The sequence below is a fragment of the Pristis pectinata genome, chromosome 1, assembly GCF_009764475.1.
Source record: "Pristis pectinata isolate sPriPec2 chromosome 1, sPriPec2.1.pri, whole genome shotgun sequence".
Classification (NCBI taxonomy): domain Eukaryota; kingdom Metazoa; phylum Chordata; class Chondrichthyes; order Rhinopristiformes; family Pristidae; genus Pristis; species Pristis pectinata.
The window spans coordinates 29403151-29426160 of record NC_067405.1 but is presented as its reverse complement, the minus strand read 5'-3'; the positions used below and the strand labels follow the sequence as shown (position 1 = coordinate 29426160).

Sequence of the window (23010 nt, the reverse complement as noted above, 5' to 3'; positions counted from 1 at the left end):
AAATAAGCAACGCAGCAGGCACTAGATAAGCAATTTAATCCATCCAAGCATTTACATTCCAGTGATATACTCTAAGCCATTAGTAGATAGCACTCTGAGAATGATCAATTTGGATTTGTGGCTAGGATTAACTATATTGTCAAGCTGTATTGCACCAAGGTAAAACAATCCAAATAAAAAGCATGGTCATAGTTAGTAGTTGATATGATAATACTGATATGCATTGCCAGTTATTCCTTAATTCACGTAAGAATCAATATCAAAAACTTTTACTTATGTGGTGCCTGTCAAACGGAAAAATATCCAAGAACATTTCACAGAGGTGTAAAAAAAATCCTACCAACTCAACCAGGAAATGAAAAGCCATTAGTATATCTGGTATTGCACTATCACTATGGTTAGAAATAGGATCAATGGTAGCAGTAGATAACCCAATCAAAATCGGAATGTATCATTGCACAAGAGAAGTTGGATCTTTGAACTGCTGATAGATGGCAATTAGAAGCAACTCACACACTGTTCCAATTCCTCAGCCAATAACTGATCCATACATTGTAATGGACGGACATCATTGAAAAATAAAATCCAGGACATTGGCATTTTTTTTATTGAAGAATACAGCTAATCCAAAGAGTTTTATTAATGTCCCATACATTTAAATCTTGCAAATATAACTAAGATTCCAGCAGAAACAGCATTATATTTATTTAAGGAAATATACTATTTTTCCTGAAATAAAAACAAAGCAAATTGGGTTAATCAGGGAAAGAGATGAGGAAAGATTTTTTGATTTGCTTACATCAAGAGAGAAGATGCACTTACTTCATGCTCATGACTCTTGAGACATGTTCCTGATTGTTCCATTATTCTTTTCTCGTTTCTACTGCTTGCCCTTACTTTGATAATGATGCAGAAAGACTCTTTCTTCAAAGAAACTCATTTTTCCCTTTCTGTTTTCAGTGTGCATTCCCCCGCCACTGCCACTCCCCCACACCTATTTACATTGTCTGCAATAACCCCTCAACATGCTATTTTCTTAAGAGTCCATCCCCGTTCTTGCCAGTCAGGGCTATTATTGCCCACTGTAACCTCCCATCCCCACCTGTAGACCACTCAACAACCCTTGCTTCTGTGACTTTTGGTAGATTAAAGGACCTTCACATCATTTAGAGGAGAAGAATGACACAGTGGGAGCATTAGTAAATCAGCTGGAAAATACAGACCACAGAAACATTAAAAGATAATCAAAGTGATAGAGCTGTATAAATCTGGATACTATGATCTAGTAATCTATCTGCCCAATTTCAAAAAAATTGACATTACATAGATGAAAATTGCGTTAAAATGGTATTCACTAATTCCATGTATGTTTCTGCATGAGCTAACACCAGTCACTAATAAGAAGTGGGCTTCTTTGTGCAAGAATATTATGTACACAAGCACTGCTGTTCTGGTAACCATCTCATTCAAATGAAATGAACTCTGTTCAAAATATCTTTCTGGTGAGATTTTCAACCACATTGATCTGAATTGCGACTGGTGCTGTTCACTAATGGAAGAATCAGCTTTCAGTAATGTTGAAGGTTCAAGCTGAACATCATTTAAAGGGTCAGACACATTACTCCAACCTTGATAGGCAGAGTGCAGTACAACTTTCCAACAGAGAAATTTCAAGTAAACCTATCCAAACTGGGATCCACATCACCAGGTGGTTTCAAAATTTAATAGCCAGGAATACCAGTGGGAATCCTGAAAAGCTAAGTGGTTCTATCTTCATCTGATTAGAAACGAGTAAAAAAATTGGAAAGACTTCTGACAAAGATGGTGGCACTGTTGGCGGGAAGTTGCCAGGTAGGTGTTTATAACAATATGAGTGCCCTCTACAAATGCCAGCATTTTTGGGAGCCCCACACTACAGCCAAATGCCCCTTCCAGCTGTGAATGTAGAAGTGGGATGTATCTGAAACAGGAGGATCCCAGCTTTGCCAGCAGAGCCTTTCTTGACTTCTGCAATGCAGCAGTGAGCAATAAGGTGTTGCTTCTCAGCAGAGACAGGCAACAAGGATCCTCAAGAAGTTTTCTGAGTGATTTTGACTCTGAGAGCATTGCAAGGAGGTGCACATCTGCTCTTTGAGATTTGTGTAGAAAATGAATACAACTGCCCTCAGACATTCTAAATTTTCTTCTTTAACTGCACCAGCAGGAATAATCTGCACCAGCTCAGCACCCAGTAAAGGTTGCCGAGATTGTCAGCTCTGTGAAAAGTTATGTTAAAGTTATGTAGAGCCATCTAGTGGTCAAAGATGGAATTAGTACCCAAAAGAATTTTGAGAAGAGAGCACTTTGAATGAATTGTGAAGCACATCGGATTTCTCTGGGCTGAGCTTAAATATTTACAGAAATCTAACATTGTTTCTTTATTATCAGATATAATACATAGTCAGCAATAAAATCTGTTCAAAATAGCACACTTCTGAATGTGCATTATTTTGATTTTTGTAACAGGACCTTGAGCTAATGCTCACAGATTCTCAAGTATTATTCAAAAATGCCACGCTGCCCAGAATATATTGGAAGCATCCGTTACAAAAATTAGCATTCCTCAAATCTCTATTTCTGTGGAATTTCTGTGGAAAAATCTTTTCCCAAATAATATAGTCTTTGTGAAAAGTATGCAATATAATAGCATATATGTCATACCCATTTCCAAAATTCTGTTCGATTGAAGTCAATGGAACTGATTTTCAGAAGTGGAGATCAAGGTGCAAATATTGATTCATTGTGTGTTTAGAGCCTGAATATTGTGTGTTTAGACCCTTCTGTAAATAGATGTTACATGTGCTTGTTATAATTGCTAATGGAATATATTCAATGTCTAGGAAACCTGCATTCATTTAGTTCAGGTAACTATGCAGAACTTTTTGCCAGGAACTCTCATTAAAACTTTTTTATTTTCATTAAGGTGTTTTAAGGATGCCCTCGATATTATAATAAAAAGACATAAACCAGTGGAGAGAAGTATTAAAATGTACACATCTTCACATCAACTCAAATATATGATCCAAAAATTACAACTCTAATTATGCCATGTATGGGTGCAACAGTGAAATATCAAGTTTTTCTACAGCAGACGTTGCAAGATATTTCAATAAATGTTTTTGACTCTTCATCATCATCTACCATGCATTCAGAATAAACCTGGCAATCTGTTATTTGCAAAGTTTTTAATTAGAAGAAGATGGATATGTGGCAGATAATTAATATTGAGTGCTTGGCTATATATTACTTTAAACCACTACTGAACCCAAAAAATTTCCACATCACTGGGGCACGAAACAGACAGTTGTGGATTGGCCACTCATTATAAAACCAACCAGTTTTCCAATAGCACTCATTTTATGACACAGCTAATACTGAATTTTGCCCCCAAATTGTATAAAATCTTGTTTTCTCCAAAGCATTCAATCTTTCTTCAGCACTTATCAGATGGGTACCTCTGCTCCTCAGAGTTTTATTTGATTATTGTGAAGTGGACTGTGAGATTCATCAAAGTCAGGTATCACTTAGCTGCAGATAGTATGCAGCAAACAAAATAAACATCGTTCTCTCATTGTCTGACAATTCTTATATTCAAATATATAACTAGATTATATTTATAACAAATATCTTGTTCTTCAGATTGACTAATCAAACAAAAGTGGATATATGCTAATAGAATAGGTTCCTCATGGAAGGATCATTCAGAAAGTCAGGAGGCATGGGATCCAGGGAAGCTTGACTGTGTGGATTCAGAATTGGCTCACCAATTGAAGACAGAGGGTGGTAGTAGATGGGGTGTATTCTGCCTGGAGGTAGGTGACCAGTGGTGTTCCGCAGGGATCTGTTCTGTGACCCCTGCTATTTGTGATTTTTATAAATGACTTGGATGAGGATGTGGAACGGTGGGTTAGTAAGTTTGCTGATGACACAAAAGTTGGTGGGGTTGTGGATAGTGTAGAAATATGCTGTAGATTAAAACAGGACATTGATAGCTAATATGCGCTAATCCAGGCAACATCCTGGTGAAACTCTTCTACACCGTCTCCAAAGCCTCCACATCATTCCTGTATTGCAGCAACCAGAACTACATACAATAGTTCAAATGTGACCTATCCAAAGTGCTATACAGCTGTAACATGGTTTCCCAACTTTTGTACTTAACGACTCGACTAATGAAGGCAAACATGCCGTATGCCTTCTTTACCTCCGGGGGGAGGTAAAGAAGGCATACTGCACTTTCTGGGAGCTATGGACTTGCACATCAATGCTCCTAAGGGTCCTACCATTTACTGTATAATTTCCTCCTACATTTGACCTCCCAGAGTGCAATACCTCACACTTGTCCAGATTAAATTCCATCTGCCATTTCTCTGCCCATATTTCCAAATGGTCTATATCCTGCTGTATCCTACAACAGCCTCCTTCATTATCTACAACTCTGCCAACTGTTGTGTCATCTGCAAACTTACTAATCATTCCACCTACATTAACATCCAAATCACTTACGTACATCACAAATAACAGAGGTCCCAGCACTGATCCCTGCAGAACACCACTGGTCACGGACTTCCAATCAGAACCACACGGCTCCATCACTACCCTCTGTCCGCTGTGGCCAAGTCACCATGGATCCCATATGCCTTAATCTTCTAGATAGCCTACCATGAGGGACTTGGTCAAGTGCTTTACTGAAGTTCATGTAGACTACATCCACTGCCCTATTCTCAATCATCTTCATCATCTCCTCAAAAAATTCAATCAGGTTCATATGACATGACCTCCCCCAGATGAAGCCATACTGATTATCCCTAATAAGTCTATGCTTTTCCAAATGTGTGTAAATTTTATCCCTAAGCGTCTTCTCCAATAATTTCCCTACCACTAATGTGCTTACTAGCCTGTAATTTGCTGGATTATCTCTATTGCCATCCTGAAAGAACGGAAAAACATTGGCTATTCTCCTGTCCTCTGGGACCTCATCTGTGGCTAAAGAGGATACAAACATCTCTGTCAAGACCCCAGCAATCTTCTCTCTTGCATCTCTCAATAACTGGGATAGATGCCATCAGGCCCTGGAGACTTATCCACCTTAATGTTCTTCAAGAGACTCCACACCTTCTTCTTGATATCAACATGCTCCAGAATATCAGTACGGCCCTCCTTGCTCTCACTATCCTCCTTGGTGAATACTGATGCAAAGTATTCATTTAGTACCTCGCTTATTTTCTCTAGCTTCAGGCATAAATTCCTTCCTTTGTACTTGAGTGGTCCTGCCCACTTCCTAGTTAGCCTCTTAGGACTTTCCTTAATCCTACACACCAAGGACATTTCATTGCCCCTTTTAGCCATCCCGATTCCCTGTTTAAGTTCTTTTCAGCTTTCTTTATATTCCTCAGGGGCCCTGTTCAATTTCATCTACCAAAACCTTACATATGCTTCCTTTTAATGTTTGACTAACTTTACAACATTTTTAGTCTTTCAATTTTCCTGAACCTTGCCATCCTCATCTTCCTTCTTCACAGCAATATGTTGTCCTGAATTCTGACCAGCTGGCCTTTAAACAACTTCCACATGTCAGATGTGGACCTACCCAAAAACAGCCGCTTCCAATCTACTCTCCCTAGTTCCTGACTATTACTGCTGTAATTAGCCTTCACCCAAATTAACACTTTTCCCCCTGAAGTCTAGTCTTATCCTTATCCCTTACCATCTTAGACCATAAGACCATAAGATATAGCAGCAGAATTAGGCCATTCAACCCATCAAGTCTGCTCTGCCATTTAATCATGGCTGATTTTTTTCAACCCCATTGTCCCACCTTCTCCCCATAACCCCCTTACCAATCATCAATCCCTTAAATACACCCAATGTCTTGGCCTCCACAGCCCTCATGGCAACAAATTCCACAGATTCACCACCCTCTGGTTGAAGAAATTCCCCTCATCTCAGTTTTAAAGGGATGTCCCTTTATCCTGAGGCTGCGCCCTCCAATCCTAGACTCTCTTACTAATGAAAACATCCTCTCCACCTCCACTCTATCCAGGCCTTTCAGTATCTGGTAGGTTTCAATGAGATTCCCTCCTCATATGTTAAGCTAAATCTTGAAACTAACGGAGTTATGATCACTGTTCCTAAAATGCTCTCCCACTGAAGCTCTGATCACCTGGCTAGGCTCATTTCCCAGTATAGGGTCCAGTATGCTGCTTCCCTGATAGAATTATCTCCATACTGTTTCAAGAAACCCTCCTGGATGCACTGAACAAATTCTGCCTCATCTAAGCCTCTGGCACTAAGGATGTTGCAGTCAATACTGGGGAAATTAAAGTCATTCACTACAACAACCATATTGTTTTTACATCTTTCCATGAGCTGCCTACCTATCTGTTCCTCTATCTCCTACTAGCTATCTGGAGGAATACAGTATAACCCCATCATAGTGATTGCATCTTTCTTATTCCTGAGCTCTACCCATATTGCCTCCTTGGATGAGCCCTCCAGGATGTCCTCCCTAGGTGCAGCTGTGACATTCTACCTGGTCAGTATTGCAACTCCCCCAGCTTCTTTTACATCCCTCTCTATTATGTCTGAAACACCTAAACCCTTGAATATTGAGCAGCAAGTCCTACCCCTCCCTCAACCAAGTCTCTGTATGGCCACAACATCATAGTTCCATGCACTGATCCAAGCTCTAAATTCATCTGCCTTACCTGCACTAACAAACCTACCTGCAAGTATGTTGGTGCCCCTCCAATTTAGGTGCAACCAGTCCTTCCTGTACAGTTCCGACCTGCCCTGGAAGACATTCCAATGATCCATGTACCTGAAACCTTTCCTCCTGCATCAGCTCCTTAGCCACGCATTCAACTGCACCATCTTCCTATTTCTTGCCTCACTGGCACAGGGAGTAAACCCGAGATTACAACACTAGAGCTCCTGTTTTTTCAACTTTCTATCTAACTCTCAAAATTCTCTTTGCAGAACTCAGATCTCTTCCTTCCTGTGTCATTAGTACCACTACAAGCCAATCAGAGCTTTCGAGTACCTTGGTAAATCTTTGTGCCTTTCCACTTCTGTGTCTGTCTTTAAACTCATCAATATGCTACCTTGTTATCTGAGTTTTCTTCTAAGAGTAGCACGTTTTATTATATTAAAGGCACTGTATAAATACTGTCATTATTTTGCATTATTCTTACTCCTGATCAATATCCTGACACATATCACATGGCCCCAGTGGGAAATACTTAGATATTGACTTTGTGGGGACAGGGCAAAACCTGTGATGATGCTCATTTTCCAAGCTTACATGTGAGGAGTGGCAAGGTACAGTATTTGAAAGCAAAGAGGCCTCATCAAATTATGCTTCATTAAGTCATTCCCATTAGAAGAGGTGGTCAAAAAAAATTATTTTGAAAGTAACTCTTCTGCATTTCCAGTAATTCTCAAATTACTGAATGAAAAATCTGGACTACGTAATCTTTAATTATCTGTGGAATCCATACATAATCCAAGACTGACTCTGTGAAGGCTAGCTAGATCAACTGACCAGTTGAGAACTGTTTTGTAAGAGATTAATATTATAGCTTTCTTTTCACATAACACTGTTTACAATAGCTTTTTCACCCAAGGGAACATTGAAAAATAAATATGTGCACATAAGGTTGAAAGTACATGTAATTACACTGATTGCTGTTATTCATTGTGAAAGGTGGATTTCTAACAGTTATTTATACAAAGCAAATGCTGTGTGGGCATTCAATTAAATCTAATCATTTTAGAAACTGCTTTAAAACACATATTAGTTCTACCAGGATGTGTGGAGGGAGAGATTGTCCTGTTATTCATGTTTGAGAACTTACTGATTTGCATAGTTCCTTCACGATTTGAAGTCTGAATTTGACCCAAGGATGAAGTCATCCAGGCTGCATCAGTGAAAGACAAACTGGAATATTTTGTTCATGACAAGAATCTAGGGGTTGTAGGGGAGTAACTGGCATTGAGATGCTCCTTGTAAACAAACCACTGAAAGCTAGCAGAGAGGCACAAAAAGTAATCACCAAAGCAAATGGAATTTTGGCCTTTTCTCAAGGGGATGGGAGTTCCAAAATTAGGAACATGCTTAAGCTGCACTGGGCCACATCTGGATCAGACCACATCTGGAATCCTGGATTCAGTTTGGGGTGATAAATTCATGAAATATATTTTCTTTGGCCTCGGAAAAGATATGGATCAGATTCACTAAAACAATACCAAAGGGCAGAGTTTAATTATGAGAGCAGGTTGCATGAAATTGGCTTTTATTTCTTTAACGTGGAAGGCTAAGTGTTATTTAATCAATACCTTTGAAATGAAGAAAAGATATAATTGGGTAAACACAATAAAGCTCTAATTTGTACCTATTCTGCAAAGGGAATATAGAATAAGGGAACAAAATCTTAATATTACAGCTACCCTAAACTAGGAGTAAAATCAGGAAGAACTTTTCCACTCAGTCCTCCAGAATTACTTGAATGCACGATCAATTGTTAGCTAAAGACATTAAAAAGTCTGAAGTAAAGGTGGAAAAATGGAGATCAGGTAGAGATCAGCTACAAGCTCATTAAACAGTGGAACGTGCTCAAGGGCTAAGTGGTCTTTTCCTGCTCCTATGTTCTCATTAAGGTGTTAACTTTGGATAAATGCAAATTACATCTGTATCCACCAAATCTTTAATTCCAAGTCCAATATATTTGACAGTCCTTTTTACATAAATGAACCTGTTTTGTTACTTTGCAAATACAACATAACAAGCATAACAACATGAACTCTTCAATATTATTGCAACCAAACTAAATGGAACAGCAAATAACGGAATCAAACTCCCAGCTGCTGGAAAAGATTTTTCAACTAACATGAGCAAAGTGCCAACAATTTTGGCAATTCTTCCTTAATATTTAAAATTCAGTGCAAACTAAAGGTAAAGAAGGGGTAATTCTGTGTGTGTTTATTTTTCCTGGACAGATATTGACACAAAGCCAATAGAAAGTCTTAGACCTGTCAACTCTGCATTACTCAAAGCACATGCCAGTTAATAGAAAAGAGGAGTTTAAGAACGTTATTAAGAACCATACCAGCTCCAAACGAAAAACAACATTTTATAAAAATATAATTCCAAGTTAATTGTTACAGGATTAAGACAAAGGCTGCAGAGGTAAATGATCAGTAATTATTTATTGAATGGCAAAGTAGATTCAAGAGCCCGAATAGCCTGTCACAGCATTGATTTCTTGTTCTTAAGGCATATAAAACAAAATAATTAAATAAATGTTCTTCCAGTTGGAATTAGCAAGGCACAGATAGACAAGTCCAATGACCATCTTCTCTGCTATATTTTTCTGCTTCGCCAATTCACAAGATTTTCACTTTAAAAACTGTACAGAACTTAATTTTTAATATTGTGAAAAAGCAGTTCTTTTCATTTATGTTGCATAATCCAGTCCATTACGCCAATAAAATGTATCAATTAAGTTTTATTTTTAATTCCATTCTAGTAAGGTTCCCTGACTAGAATATTGTATCATTACAGAGAAATGTAGGAAACTTACTCATATAAATGACGAGAGCATCCAAGAAAATTCATCCCCCACCAAAAAAAAAATGTGAACAAACAGTCAACAATTCTGGCATAAACTCAGTATCAAACCAAAAAATATTCCAGACCACCCCGAATAATTCATCTGTTTTTTGAACACCAGCAAATTCAGCATAAAACTTTAATCTCTCTTTTTAAGTGCTTGCAAGGAAACTTTTCTCATGTCCAAAATTATATGCAGTATTTTACTTTCATCATAAGCCACTAATTAATATGTTTCATTGCACTAATTACTGGTAAATGATTTGCAAGAACCTTCAGAACATAAGAATATTGGAATACAAGATATAGAAGCAGAAGGCCATGAAACATACGCCATTATTGATAGGCTGATACCATGCCTCATGTCTATTTTCCAACCAAATCCCCTTGACCCTTGATTCTTTCAATGTCTAAAATTCTATCAATCTCGGCTCGAATCAATTGAGCATCTACATCTATCAAAGGACAGAATTCCAAAGATTCTTGATTCTCTAAAGGAATTTCTTCTCATCTGAGTCCTAAACGACAGAACCCTTGTTCTGAGACTCTAACTATAGTTCTAGACTTTCCAATTGGAAACAGCCTCTTATTGTGAAACCTCTCAATCCCCTTCAGAATATATTCCTCCTTAGATGAACTATTTATTCCTGAAATATTACTTCTACTTTGTCCTAAGTCACTTTGTGTGTCTCTTACAGTAAATTAAAAATTAAAATGAGCAGCGAAAGCAGATTTAATTGGCAATGAAGGTATTGATGTTCACTGATGTTCTGGAGCAAATTCCTGCAGCCAGCCACCATACTTTCTGCAAAGAGTTTCAGAAACCGTGGGAAAGTACTGTCCTTGTGATCCCAATTATATTTACAAGGGTGTCCTTTAATGGGTAAAGTTGATTTGTAATATTTTTTACTCGAGACATTTTGCTGGAGTTTATTCTGAAATATTCCACTGTTTCCTTATTTATTTTTACTGCACTTTCAGCTGTATTCTACTGAATATTAATGCCAGAATTGTTGGTCCCAGCATAATGTGAGCAACGTGCGATTCATGTGAATTAAGTTTTGGACTACTGATACCATACCACAGTATTATTGACAGGCACATTTTATGTGAATAATGTGGGAAATGTCATCAATAGAACTTTTAAAATTCTGCAAAGGATTGATGCCTCAGCATAACAAGAGCTATAGTGAGCCAGTCTCGATAAGAACGGGGATGGAAGAAAAATGAAGTGAAAGAATCTTAGTCCAAACTGACAGGGATTTCCAAATAGAATTGGACCCTTTTAGGGATTGTGCACTAGCATACATTTTCTTTTAAAATGTTTTAATCTACATTTCACAACACTTCTCATCAGGAGGTCTGACCTGTACCAATGCCAATCTGTAATTAATCAGCTGGAGAAATATAGCAGTGCTGAAATAAATTTCTGTTATCTCTCCAAATAGTTCACTTCTGCTTCTTGCCTCTCCTGCAGACCACTAAAATGAGAAATTGACGGGTTGGGGAAAAACAGTCAAATTCCATGGTTCAATGTATTTCTGCATCAAGACGTTGTACATACAGTTGGGTTGTCAGCAACCTGTCATTCCTTTACAAATTCATCAATACCAACATTGTTCCAGTCTATCCTTCACACTCACGCTTGTGACAGAAGTGTAAAAGGTACAACATAAAACATCACACCCATGTTCTTAACATTGATTCAGCATAACTAACCTTTGCGTTGGAAGTCAGAAGAAACTTGATTTATAATATCATAATGTCTTGCATGAGCATTCAAGCTCTCAGAGTAATTATTCTTCCAAACTGGTGGATTAAGACTATCATTTTCAGGATTTGGGTGTCACAGGCCAGCACTTATTGCCCATCACAAGAACACAAGAAAGTAGGAGCCAGAATTAGGCCACCATTCGATATGATCATGGCTGATATATGTTGGCCTCAAACTGATGGAGGGACTTAACAGGTCAGGCAGCATCTGCGGATGATTGATGTTTTGTGTCGAGACCCTGCCTCAGGAATGAGAGTGTAGAGGGTAGATAGCCAGTATGAAGAGGTGAGAGGCAGGGGTGAGGCAGTGGCTGGAAGGGGATAAGTGGAACCAGGTAAGGAAGGGGAATGATGGACAGGTGGAGCCAGATTGGTGGGATGGTGGGTGGGGGGGGGGGAAGAAAATGAGGGGGCAAAGGCTGGAGTTGGCAGACAGCAACTGGTGGGTGATGGTAGAAGCAGATAAGAAAAAAAGAAAAAAGAATAGATGGAGTCATGTGGGGTGAGTGAAGGGTGGAGGTAGAGGCAGAGGCTGGAAGTGGGGCAGGTATGGTAGTGTAGCGGTTAGCGTAACGCTATTACAGCACCAGAGACCCAGGTTCAATTCCGGCCACGGTCTGTAAGGAGTTTGTACGTTCTCCCTGTGTCTGCATGTGTTTCCTCCGAGTGCTCTGGTTTTCTCCCACATTCTGATGACATATGGGTTAGGAAGTTGTGGGCATGCTATGTTGGCGCAGGAAGCGTGGTGACACTTGTGGGCTGCCCCCAGAACACTCAATGTAAAAGATGCATTTCACTGTGTGTTTCGATGTACGTGTGACTGATAAAGATATCTTATAAGTGGAGACACTAGAGGCTGCAGATGCTGGAATCTGATAAGTAAGGAAGGTGATAAGTAGAACCAGATAAGGAAGGGATGATAGGGAGATGGAACCCATTGGGGTTGAGGATAGGAGACCCAGTGGGCATAGTGTGTAGGTGATAGTCATAAAGAACCAGGTGGGGGAAGGGAACAAAACTGGGTGATGGGGAGCTGTGGGTTGAGAGGACCTGGGTGGATCAGAAGAAGAGAGAAAGGAACACAAGGGTGTGGGTCACCTGAAACTGGAAAGCTCCATGTTCGTACCATTGGCTATAGACTATCCAGGCAGAATATGAGGTGTCATTCTTCTAGTTTGTGTTTGGTCTCACCCTGGCAGTAGGGAAGGTGGAGGACAGACAGGACAAAGTAGGAATGGGAAGAGGAGTTGAAATGGCATGCACCCCAATGCTACATTAATCCAATTTTTTTTAATTCTCCACACATTACCATAAATCCCCCAAGACTCTACCGTTCACCTACACACTATGAGAAGTTTTCTGGGGCCAGTGAACCTACTAACCCACACATCTTTGGGATGTGGGAGGAAACCAGAGCACCAGAGGAAATGCATGTGATCAAAGGGAGAACATGCAAAGTCCACACAGACAGCAACAGAAGTCAGGATTGAACCCAGGTGGAGCTGAGAGGCAGCAGCTCTGTTCACTGCACCACAGCACAGAATACTTCAGGATGTTGCTTATGGTCTTGCAAATAATATTAAAATGGTCAATAGTGAATCAACAGCCTGTTTTACCCCATAATAAAATATTCAATAGCCTGCTTTACCATACTAGAAAATGGTTGATAGTGAATTAGCAGCCTGTTTTACACTACTGTGAAATGACCAATAGTGAGTCAGCATTTTATTTTACACCAGTGTAAAATGGTCACTAATGATTGGCGAGTTGTTTTACACAACCAGTAATTCTCTTTTCCATTGCTTGTTATTGAGCAATGTGTAGAATGAACTTCCGATTCACAATCACCTCTTTCTCGTTCCTTAATTTTCTTAGGACATAACAATGAAAGTGAATTTAGATATCAGTGTTACCTTCTGCTTCAGTTTCAAGATGTGAAGAATTGAAAGAACCTGTTGAACCATGAATTTCAGAACCGAACACCACAGGAGAATCACATGGTTCTTTTAAAGTTGGCTTGTTTTTTTTTCTCTCAAAAGGTTACCATAAACAGGGAGATTTGCGGAGATTGCCAAAGAACACTCACTCACAAATCATCTGAATAGTGAGCATCTGTTAATAATTCAAAGTTGCACAATTCAATTTGTGCGAAACAATGTCTCATTAAATTGATTCATTTGACCATCAGTCAGCGTTGCCTGGTTCCATTCAACAACCAGTTCCCTCATTTCCATTTTGATATTTGGACTTTGAAGTTAGTTTAAATCTAACTATTTCAAAACTGAATGAAATAAGACAGCCAAGGGCCAGAAATACTTGCCTACAAAGTCAAAGATATGATTTTATTCGTCTTCAGTGTGCTGCAATTCAAAATTATCTATTTCCAGATTCTGGAAATTTAACCCCACTTTTCCTGGTGTGAGTCATCCTTCTGCCACTGACGCAATTTGGATGTGAACATAGGAGGTAAGGTGAGTAAGTTTGCAGATGACAGGAAAATCAATGGTGCTGCTGATAGTGAAAAATATAGATAGAGGTTACAGGATGATATTGATCAGCTAGTAAGATGGGCAGAGCAATGGCAGATGGAATTTAGAGTCAGTTAGACCATGACTGGAGTACTGTGAAGAGTTCTGGTCACCAACTTCAGGAAGGTTGTGATTGCACTGGATTGGGCACTGGAGAGGTTCACCAGGACATTCCCTGAGATGGAGTGATTCAGTTACGAGGAGAGACTAGACAGGCTGGATTTGTTTTCTTTGGAGCAAAGGAGACTGAGGGGGTGCATGACTGAGATACCCAAAATTATGAGGGCCATAGACAGAGTAGGTAGTAGGAAACTTGTCCCCACAGCAGAGGTATCTAAAATTAGAGAGCATAGTTTTAGGGTAAGAGGCAAGAGATATAGAGGGGATCTACAGAAAAATTTAATGCAAAGGATAATTGGAAAGTTGGAAGGGAAACACATTGCCTGAGTGGGTGGAGGAGGTGAGGTACTCTCACAACATTTAAGTATCTGGATGAGCACCTGAATCACCAAGGCAGAGAAGGTTGTGAACCAGCGCTGGTAAATGGGATTGGTATAGATCAGTACTAGGTACAAAGGTCCTGTTTCTGTGCTGTATGACATGACATCAAGTACCGAATCACCCCAAGAATCAACATTCTCCACATTGCCTCCAATGCAAGCACATCCTTCCTACATTATGAAGACCAAAAACTTACGCTGTAATCCAGATGTTGTCTCTGCCCTGTAAACTTGCATCAGATTTCCCTAGTTTTATATTTCATACCTCTTGTGATACCTCTTGCCAACATTCCATAAGCCTTTCTAATTACTTATTAAATCTGCGTGCTAACTTTTTTGGGTTGCGTGCACCAGAACCCCCAGCTATAACATTTTGTCATCTTACACTACTTCAGTAATAAGTTGTTTTGTTTTATTCTTCCTTTCAAGGTGGACAATATCACATTTTCCAATATTATAGTTCATCTGTCAACTTCTCGCCCCATCTGTATCATTAGCAAATTTGGCTATAGCACACTCAGTACCTTCAGGCCTTCACCAAAGTTATCGATAAAGATTATAAATAGTTAAGGGCCCCAGCACTGATCCCTGTGGCAATCACTAGTTACTAATTGCCAATCTGGAAAATAACATATTTAACCCAATTATTTGTTTTCTGTTAATTAGCCAATCCCCTGTCAATGCCAGCATATTACCCACAACCCTGCAAACCATAATCTTGTGCAGTAATCTATGTGGGTTAACAGATAAATGCCTTCATATAATACAAATACTGATTCTTCTTTATTCACTATGTTTGCTACATCCATAAAGAACTTTAGCAAATTTGTCAAACACCATTTCCCTTTCATGAAACCATGTTGACTCTGTTTGACTTACTATTTTATAAATATTTACCTCCTTAATAATGGATTGGATTTTGAACCATGTTGTTCTGGGATCTGTTCTTTGAACATTCCCAGGACAACCTGGTTTTCTGAGTGCATTGCTGGACTTGAAGCCTCACCAGGGTAAATTCCTTATTTACCATGAATTTATCTGGCCATACTATCATCTACTTACACTTCATCAACACTGAAACTACTCCCTCACCACATCTTCATCCCGACAACCTGATCTCCTGACTATTACAGCTGAGAGGATTATCTGTCACCCTGAATAAGGGGAAGAGAAGATGTAACTGAGCAGGTGTTGTATCCATACTTTTGAAAAGAGACACAAAGTAGGAGTGATTGAGGAATAATCAGAGGTGTTGCAAAAGTGATAGAGGGAAAAATGGCAGAAGAAGATCCATTGAGGACCATAAGACATAGGAGCAGAATTAGGCCATTCTGCCCATCGAGTCTGCTCTGCCATTCGATCATGGATGATTTATTTTTCCCTCTCAACCCCATTCTCCTGCCTTCTCCCCATAACCTTTGATGCCCTTACTAATCAAGAACCTATCAACCTCTGTCTTAAATATACCCAATGACTTGGCCTCCACAGCCGTCTGTGGCAATGAATTCCACAGATTCGCCACCCCCTGGCTAAAGAAATTCCTCCTCATTTCTGTTCTAAAGGGACATCCCTCTATTCTGAGGCTGTGCACTCTGGTCCTAGACTCTCCCACCACTGGAAACATCTTCTCCATGTCCACTCTTTCCAGGCCTTTCAATATTCGTTAGATTTCAATGAGATCCCCACTCATCCTTCTAAACTCCAGCAAGTACGTGCCCAGAGCAATCAAATGCGCCTCATACATTAAATCTTTCATTCCTGGGATCATTATTGTAAACCTCCTCTGGACCCTCTCCAATGCCAGCACATCCTTCCTTAGATATGGGGCCCAAAACTGCTCACAATACTCCAAATGTGGTCTGACCAATGCCTTACAAAACCTTAGCATTACATCCTTATTCTAGTATTCTAGTCCTCTTGAAATGAATGCTAACATTGCATTTGCTTTCCTTACTACTGACTCAACCTGCAAGTTAACCTTTAGGGAATCCTGCACTAGGACTCCCAAGTCCCTTTGCACCTCCAATTTTTGAATTCACCTCCCATTTAGAAAATAGTCTACGCCTTTATTCGTTCTACCAAAGTGCGTGACCGTACACTTCCCTACGCTGTATTCCATCTGCCACTTCTTTGCCCGTTCTCCCAAACTATCCAGGTCCTTCTGCAGACTCCCTGCTTCCTCAACACCACCCGCCCCTCCACCTATCTTTGTATCATCCGCAAACTTGGCCACAAAGCCATCAATTCAAGGAGAAGGATAACCAATAATTTCTGGTAAGGAAATGGTAGGTGCAGAAATGAGAGAAATGGAATGGGTATGGTTGAGGACCCAGTCAGTCAATCATGGTGGAGAGGATTCCTCCAGCAAGGAAAAAGAAAAGCATATTGGAAAGATTAACACAGAAGGAAGCATCAAAAGAACAGAAGCAAAAGAGAAAGAGAAGCTAGGAGAATGGAAGAAAGACCATTGTTTCCCCAGACACAGCTCTTTGTAATGATTCTACTTTTGTTTCGTTATTTGTGCCATAACGAGATGGTTTTCCCTCGCAAAACGTTTGTTTAGTTCTTTCCACAACTCACCTCTCTCCCTCCTTCTCTATGTACTTTAAAACTACAATATTTTGAACATTTTCCCATTTTGAAGGAATACAATTTGAAATGTTAACTGGAGACACAAGAGGCTGAAGCTGCTGGACATCTGGAGCAACACACCATTCCTGATGAAGGGTCCCGACTTGAAACATTGACTGTTCATTTCCCTCCACAGATGCTGCATGACCTGCTGAGTTCCTCCAGCTTTTTATGTGTTGCTCTTAAAAATATTAACTATTTCTCTCTGTAATTGCTGCCTGATCTCCTGAGCATTTCCAGCATTTTCTGTTTCAATTTCAGACTAACTACACCGGCAGTATTTTGCTTTATTCATGCAATTGCTACATTCAGATGCATGGGCTCTCTCCCTCCAGACCAATCTGCACCAGAGACACAGTGCAGACACAAGCGAGAAAGTATAGAGTATGAAGGAAAGAAGAAGCATATTGTTGTACAAGTACAGCTAATTATTCTAATATCCTTAATGATTATTTTGTTCCTTAAGAGCCAGTGAGATGTGCTAGGTTAATAATTTATGGCATTAGCCATAACCGAAATATCAATGCATAATCTGAAGCAAAATTTTGACGATAATACTAGTCTGATCAGGATGTCATTATTTATTTTCTCATTAACCTGTTGATTTTGTTGAATTCTTTGAAGTTATTCTACTTAATTAAATCACAAAAATATTAGCAATTGATGAAGTCATATCTAATATATTTGGATGGCCTGTTTTCAACTGCCTTGGGCACCAAAATTTTAATTGGGCGAATAAGGCATCACTTATTATTACCAAATCCAAAAAGCTTTACAGAATTATAAAATGTTCCAGAATCACATATAGAAAAGATTTGGTAAATAGCATACACTTACCTAAATCCATCGTAGAATCTGTAGCTTAATAAAAAGAATCCGCTGTATGTAATTTTTGTGAAAACTCTCAAGCCAGTGCTGGAAAGAAACAGCGTCCAAATTCTTCCCTCAGACCTTTAATAACTTGCTGTCTAAGTGGGGTATAACAAATGCCACAGTGTTCTGTCAATATTTGCATGCACCACCACATCGGGCAAGCTGCCAAACTTGCAGGGCTTAGAAAGGGAAGTGCAGAAAATTGACACCCCAACAAATACATTCGTCTTTTGTTTCTATAAAGTAGCATAACACCCAGGCCTCTCAAAGTTAAATAGGAATGCACCATGTTTGCATTAACTTTAAAACACAGTCAACATTGCTTAAGAACGCAGTATTATGCGATCCTAGTATAAACTCTTGCTCTTTCTGTTTCTCAAACTTAATCCTTTGCACCATCTGATATTTGCAAATATAATCAGCTTCACTTAAGTGTGGACTGTAATTGGCTGGAATTTACTGAGAATCTATTTGCAGTAATTTACATTTGAAGCACGCCCACGGCAGCTGAAGCAAGTTCCTAAAGCATTTTGATTACGTCAGTGAGTTAAAAAATATTTTGAATAATACAGAACATTTGTATCCATTTTGTTGTTACTGTGAAGTAAAATTTTATCTGCCACTGGAATACTGCATGTCCACAGTAAAATAAAAGTTTCTTGTTAAATGAAGTGTTTATTGAGAACACCCAGGTTCAAAGATCACAAATTTCTACATAAGCACTGTTATAAACACACTTGTAAACAGGACACAACAAGTTTAGTTTGTGAGATTGTTAGAAAATTCCTAACAGTTTCTCCTTCCATATATAACATCTTATCCATGTTGTCAGCAACATTTCAACCTTACCATCTCAGATGGTATCTATATTCCAATCGTGACAGAGACCATTAAACCAACCACTTCCATGGTCCTTCTTTACTGATTTCTAAATTCCTCCTTTTAAATCTACACCAATGCTGTGTGTACCAGAGAAATCTCAACCACTCTCTCTCTCAATAACCTCTGACTCGGACTTCAATATTTCTGGTTGTTAATCACTTGATCTGGGTGGACCACATAAACTACAATGGGAGTCTTGCTCTACTCTGCCATGTTACGGACTCAGTGAAAGTCCCTTTAAGATAGAGAGTGTGTGTGTATGTGTGTGTGGGGCGTGCTTACGTCAATAGAAGATAAAGGACGTAATGACGTTGTTGAAGAAGTCAGAAGGAGAAGAAGGAGAGAGAGAGAGAGAGAAGGGAGAGAGACACCAGCCTGCTTGTTTTCTCTATCGATGGATGAGAAACAATAACTGTGTTTGCCATAGAAATCCATGTATGGAAGTTGGAAGTAATCCGGTGGAGTTCACTTTGTTGCTGACCTGTAGAAGGAAACTGGTATTTGTGTGTGGACGACCACGATTCGGATGCTTTTCGGGGTGAGGAAGTCACTACCGAGTAAACACTGAAGTGTCGTTTGGGTTCCATCGTGGAACATTTGGATTTCGTATTTACTCTCTCTATGTTTTTCTACGTCTACGTCTTATCTTCAGACAACGGTGGTTGTTGAAGAAGCCCTTGCTCATGTTTCACCTTATGGCTTGTGGAACTGAACTTTAAGAACCATTCCGGAACTGGGAGTTTTGGACTTTGCCACACACACACACGAAGAGTTTAGTTTTGGGGTTAACGTTCGAGGTTTAACATTTTTGAATTCTAACATACTAACATTTTTACTTTTATTTTATGTATTATCATAAGTAGTAATTAATAAAATAGTTTTTAACACTAAATCATGCTCAGTGTGTTTCTTTTGTTGCTGGTTCGTGACAGCCAAAACAGTTCACTTTACCGGGAGTATCCTAGAATCCAAAGTTAACCCCCAAATGTTCTTATATTTCATTTTCCCACACCTCCAAAATGTGAACAATGATGTCTTGTTCACAGTGGCTGAAAGCAGCCAATCAGCTTCCCTTCCTGCCCTCAATGGGCAAACCCCAAAGTTCAACCTGGCCTAGCCCTGAACACACACACTTATTAATTTTCTCTCCTATCTGCCTCACGTCCACTTTAAGCTCACTTTATCCATGACCTACCTTCCGCTCCCTTGTACCAATTCCGTTCACTGCCCAGATTCACTTCCTGACTTCTATATTACCCAAGATCCTCATCAGTTCCCTTTGTTTAACTATTCCCCTTCCCTTCAAAATCTGCCAATCTCACCTATCTCCTCAAGAAAAAACACCATTGACAACATTCTACCTCGTAAACTATTGACCCAACTGCAATCTTCCCTTTCTGAAGTCGTCAACCATGTTTGCCGCCTCCCAAATCAGTTTCTAATGTTGCTGTGGCTCCATGTTTGAACTGCTCCAAGCCAGCTCCTACCATACCCCCCACACTGAAATGGCCTTCATCACAGATGCAAACACTAGCCTTTGTGACTGTAACTGAAGTAAACTATTTAGTATTAATCTTCATTGTCTGCAGTCTTTGATACAGTTGAATATACTATCCCCTTTTAACAAACAGTCTGCTGGAGGAACTCAGTGGGTCAAGCAGTGGAAAGGAATTGTCAACATTTCAGGTCGAAACCCTGCATCAGGACTTTTAACACTTCCCCACCGATTAAGTGGAATCATACCATTTGGTTTTACTCTCATCTATTCAATCATAACCAGAAGATCATCCTTAATTTCCTTCTCACTTCCCCTCTGTTATCTGTGGAGCTTCCAAGGATCAATCCCTGGCCCCCTCCTATTTCTCATCCATTCCCACATTCTGACCTTTGGTGTTCCTCCAGGATGTACTCTCGGCCATAACTTATATCACACCTGCCCCCACACTGTTACCTCTGACCCTAATTCATTCTATTTATTTTTTTATTTATTGTACTTGTTTCCAAGGTCTGGGCAGTGCCAGTAGGCATTTATTGTTCATACCCAATTGCCCTTGAAAGGAGGGTGATGACCCACCTTCCTGAACCGTCAGTGTATCTGGTGAAGGGATTCTTGGGAAACTGTTCCAAGACATGGAACCAGCAACAATGAAGGAATGGCAATACATTTCTGATTCACTAGGACAGGGACACACAAGTGATGGTGTTTTCATGCATCTAAAGCCATTGTCCTTTTTGGTAACTGAGGTTTTGGGTTTAAGAGGTTCTGGCAAAATAGGCTAGGCAAGCAACTGCAGTGCGTTTTATACATGATGCACACAGCAACCACTGTGTGTCAGAGGCATGGGGAATAAATGCTTAGGGTGGTGGATGAAGTACTGACAAGTTGTATTTTATGGAGATTGGATAATGACCAGCAATGAGCAAACTGGCGAGTCAGGTCTCTTAATTCACTAAATTACTATCACTATCGGAATCCACATTCAGCCATGGTTGTTATATAGCCTTCATCTTATCCTTAATTTTAGTGCATTTCTATGCATCTGACCCTTTTTTTTTTCAACATTTTGCCACATCCATATCTTTTTGTTCATTTAATGCACTTCATCACCTGGCTTTTCTCTGTATTTCATCTAGCTCTTAGCAGTTTTAAATAAAACACTTCATTACCTCTCCATACTCAGTATACAGGATTTGTTGTTTTTCTAATGTTGGTTTCCTGGTCACAAAATGAAAAAGTAAGTACAGGCAAGGAAGATTGTTTGGTTCATCTTACTTCACTTACTTCACAAAATTCACACAACATTGTAATATTCAATGTCTTTTTTAATTATTCTCTTTTTCCTCTCCACTGCACTATTTAGAAAATTATTTCACATATTGCCAACTTTTAGTTACTGGGTGCCAAATTGCAGCCAGGAGCTTCCTACACAGGCCAATCTTCGTTATTAAATGTTTTGCTCTATTTTAGTCTGCTTAAAAGTTAGAGTTAATGCCCTTTGTATGAAGAAGAATTTCTTGACTGATTCTGATTTACATTTCACTATTTCAGACCAGTGAGTTCTTTTCAGTTTCTACAATCTACAGGTCCTCCCAGCTTATGAACACCCAACTTATGTACAGCCCGTACGTACGGACGAGCATTCAGAAGACCGGAAGGATGGAATTGCCAGCTGCTGCAGGGCTGCAGGCGGCTGTTCTTGACAGCAGCTGGAATTTTGCCACATCAAACCTGACAAGAATGCATTCCAGTTAGCCCATTGACGTCCATTTTGCAAATCCTAACTGGAGATGCACCCTCTAGTCCAGCAGCATTGTCCTTTATAAAACCATCAATAGCATTTAAACACTCATCTGCATTAAAATCTTTTAAAAGAATATCATTATTAGCCCAAGATATTCATTAATATCACTAATAATATTATTAAGAATGGCAAAACAAGATTTAAAATGCTCTCTACACTATTTATTCCTGTAGGACAACCCACCACTGCAGGTATCTTCTGTCATGAGGGAACTTAGTTCATGGCCGCATTTCTGACTTGCAAACTGTTCAGGTTAACTTTATTTTAACTTAGACAAAAGAATGTAGAAGTCGCAATATGCAGTGCACAAAGACATGCCTGGCAGGTCAGTCTAGGCATGTCCTCTATTCCAAGGGGGAAAAAAAAGGGAGAAAAAAAAACCATAAACTGAGCTAATGTCACAGATTTTACCCTAGTTTTACCTATCAAAGACATTCCTATTTCCCCACCCTCCCTCAGTGAACTTTTGTCTCCTTCCTAGTTCCGTTGAGGGTCTTCAACCTGAAACATTAACTCTGTTTTTCTTTCCACAGATATAACCTGCCCTCTGAGTTCTTCCAGCATTCTCTGTTTTTATCTTAGATTTTCAGCATCTGCAGTTTTGTTTTATTTTAACTTTTTTTTAAAATTCCCTCTTGTGTGTTCCATTACAGAATGAAACAAGGATTCTAGTCTTTCCTCATAATTCAGTTCCCTGACCCTGGGGAGCTTGTTTCACGGCTCTCTTGCAAACTAGAATCAGACAACATACAACTGGTGTCTTCCCCTGCCTACGTACACTTACAACAGGCTGGTAGTTGAATTTCTCCTACCTGCTCAGAAGTCCTGACTGGAGATTCTTAATAAATAACAAAACATCAGAATTCTTTGTT

The 23010-nt window shown here is 39.5% G+C and overlaps 1 long non-coding RNA gene across 1 annotated transcript in view; it reads right to left on the bottom strand.

Moving 5' to 3' along the window:
* The window catches only part of LOC127580711 (uncharacterized), a 158023-nt gene extending 139999 nt beyond the window's left edge, over positions 1-18024 (bottom strand). Inside the window, exon 1 of the long non-coding RNA XR_007957874.1 lies at positions 17919-18024. This is a non-coding gene — a long non-coding RNA (uncharacterized LOC127580711). The remainder of the gene's footprint in view (positions 1-17918) is intronic.
* Between the last annotated feature and the right edge of the window lie 4986 nt (positions 18025-23010).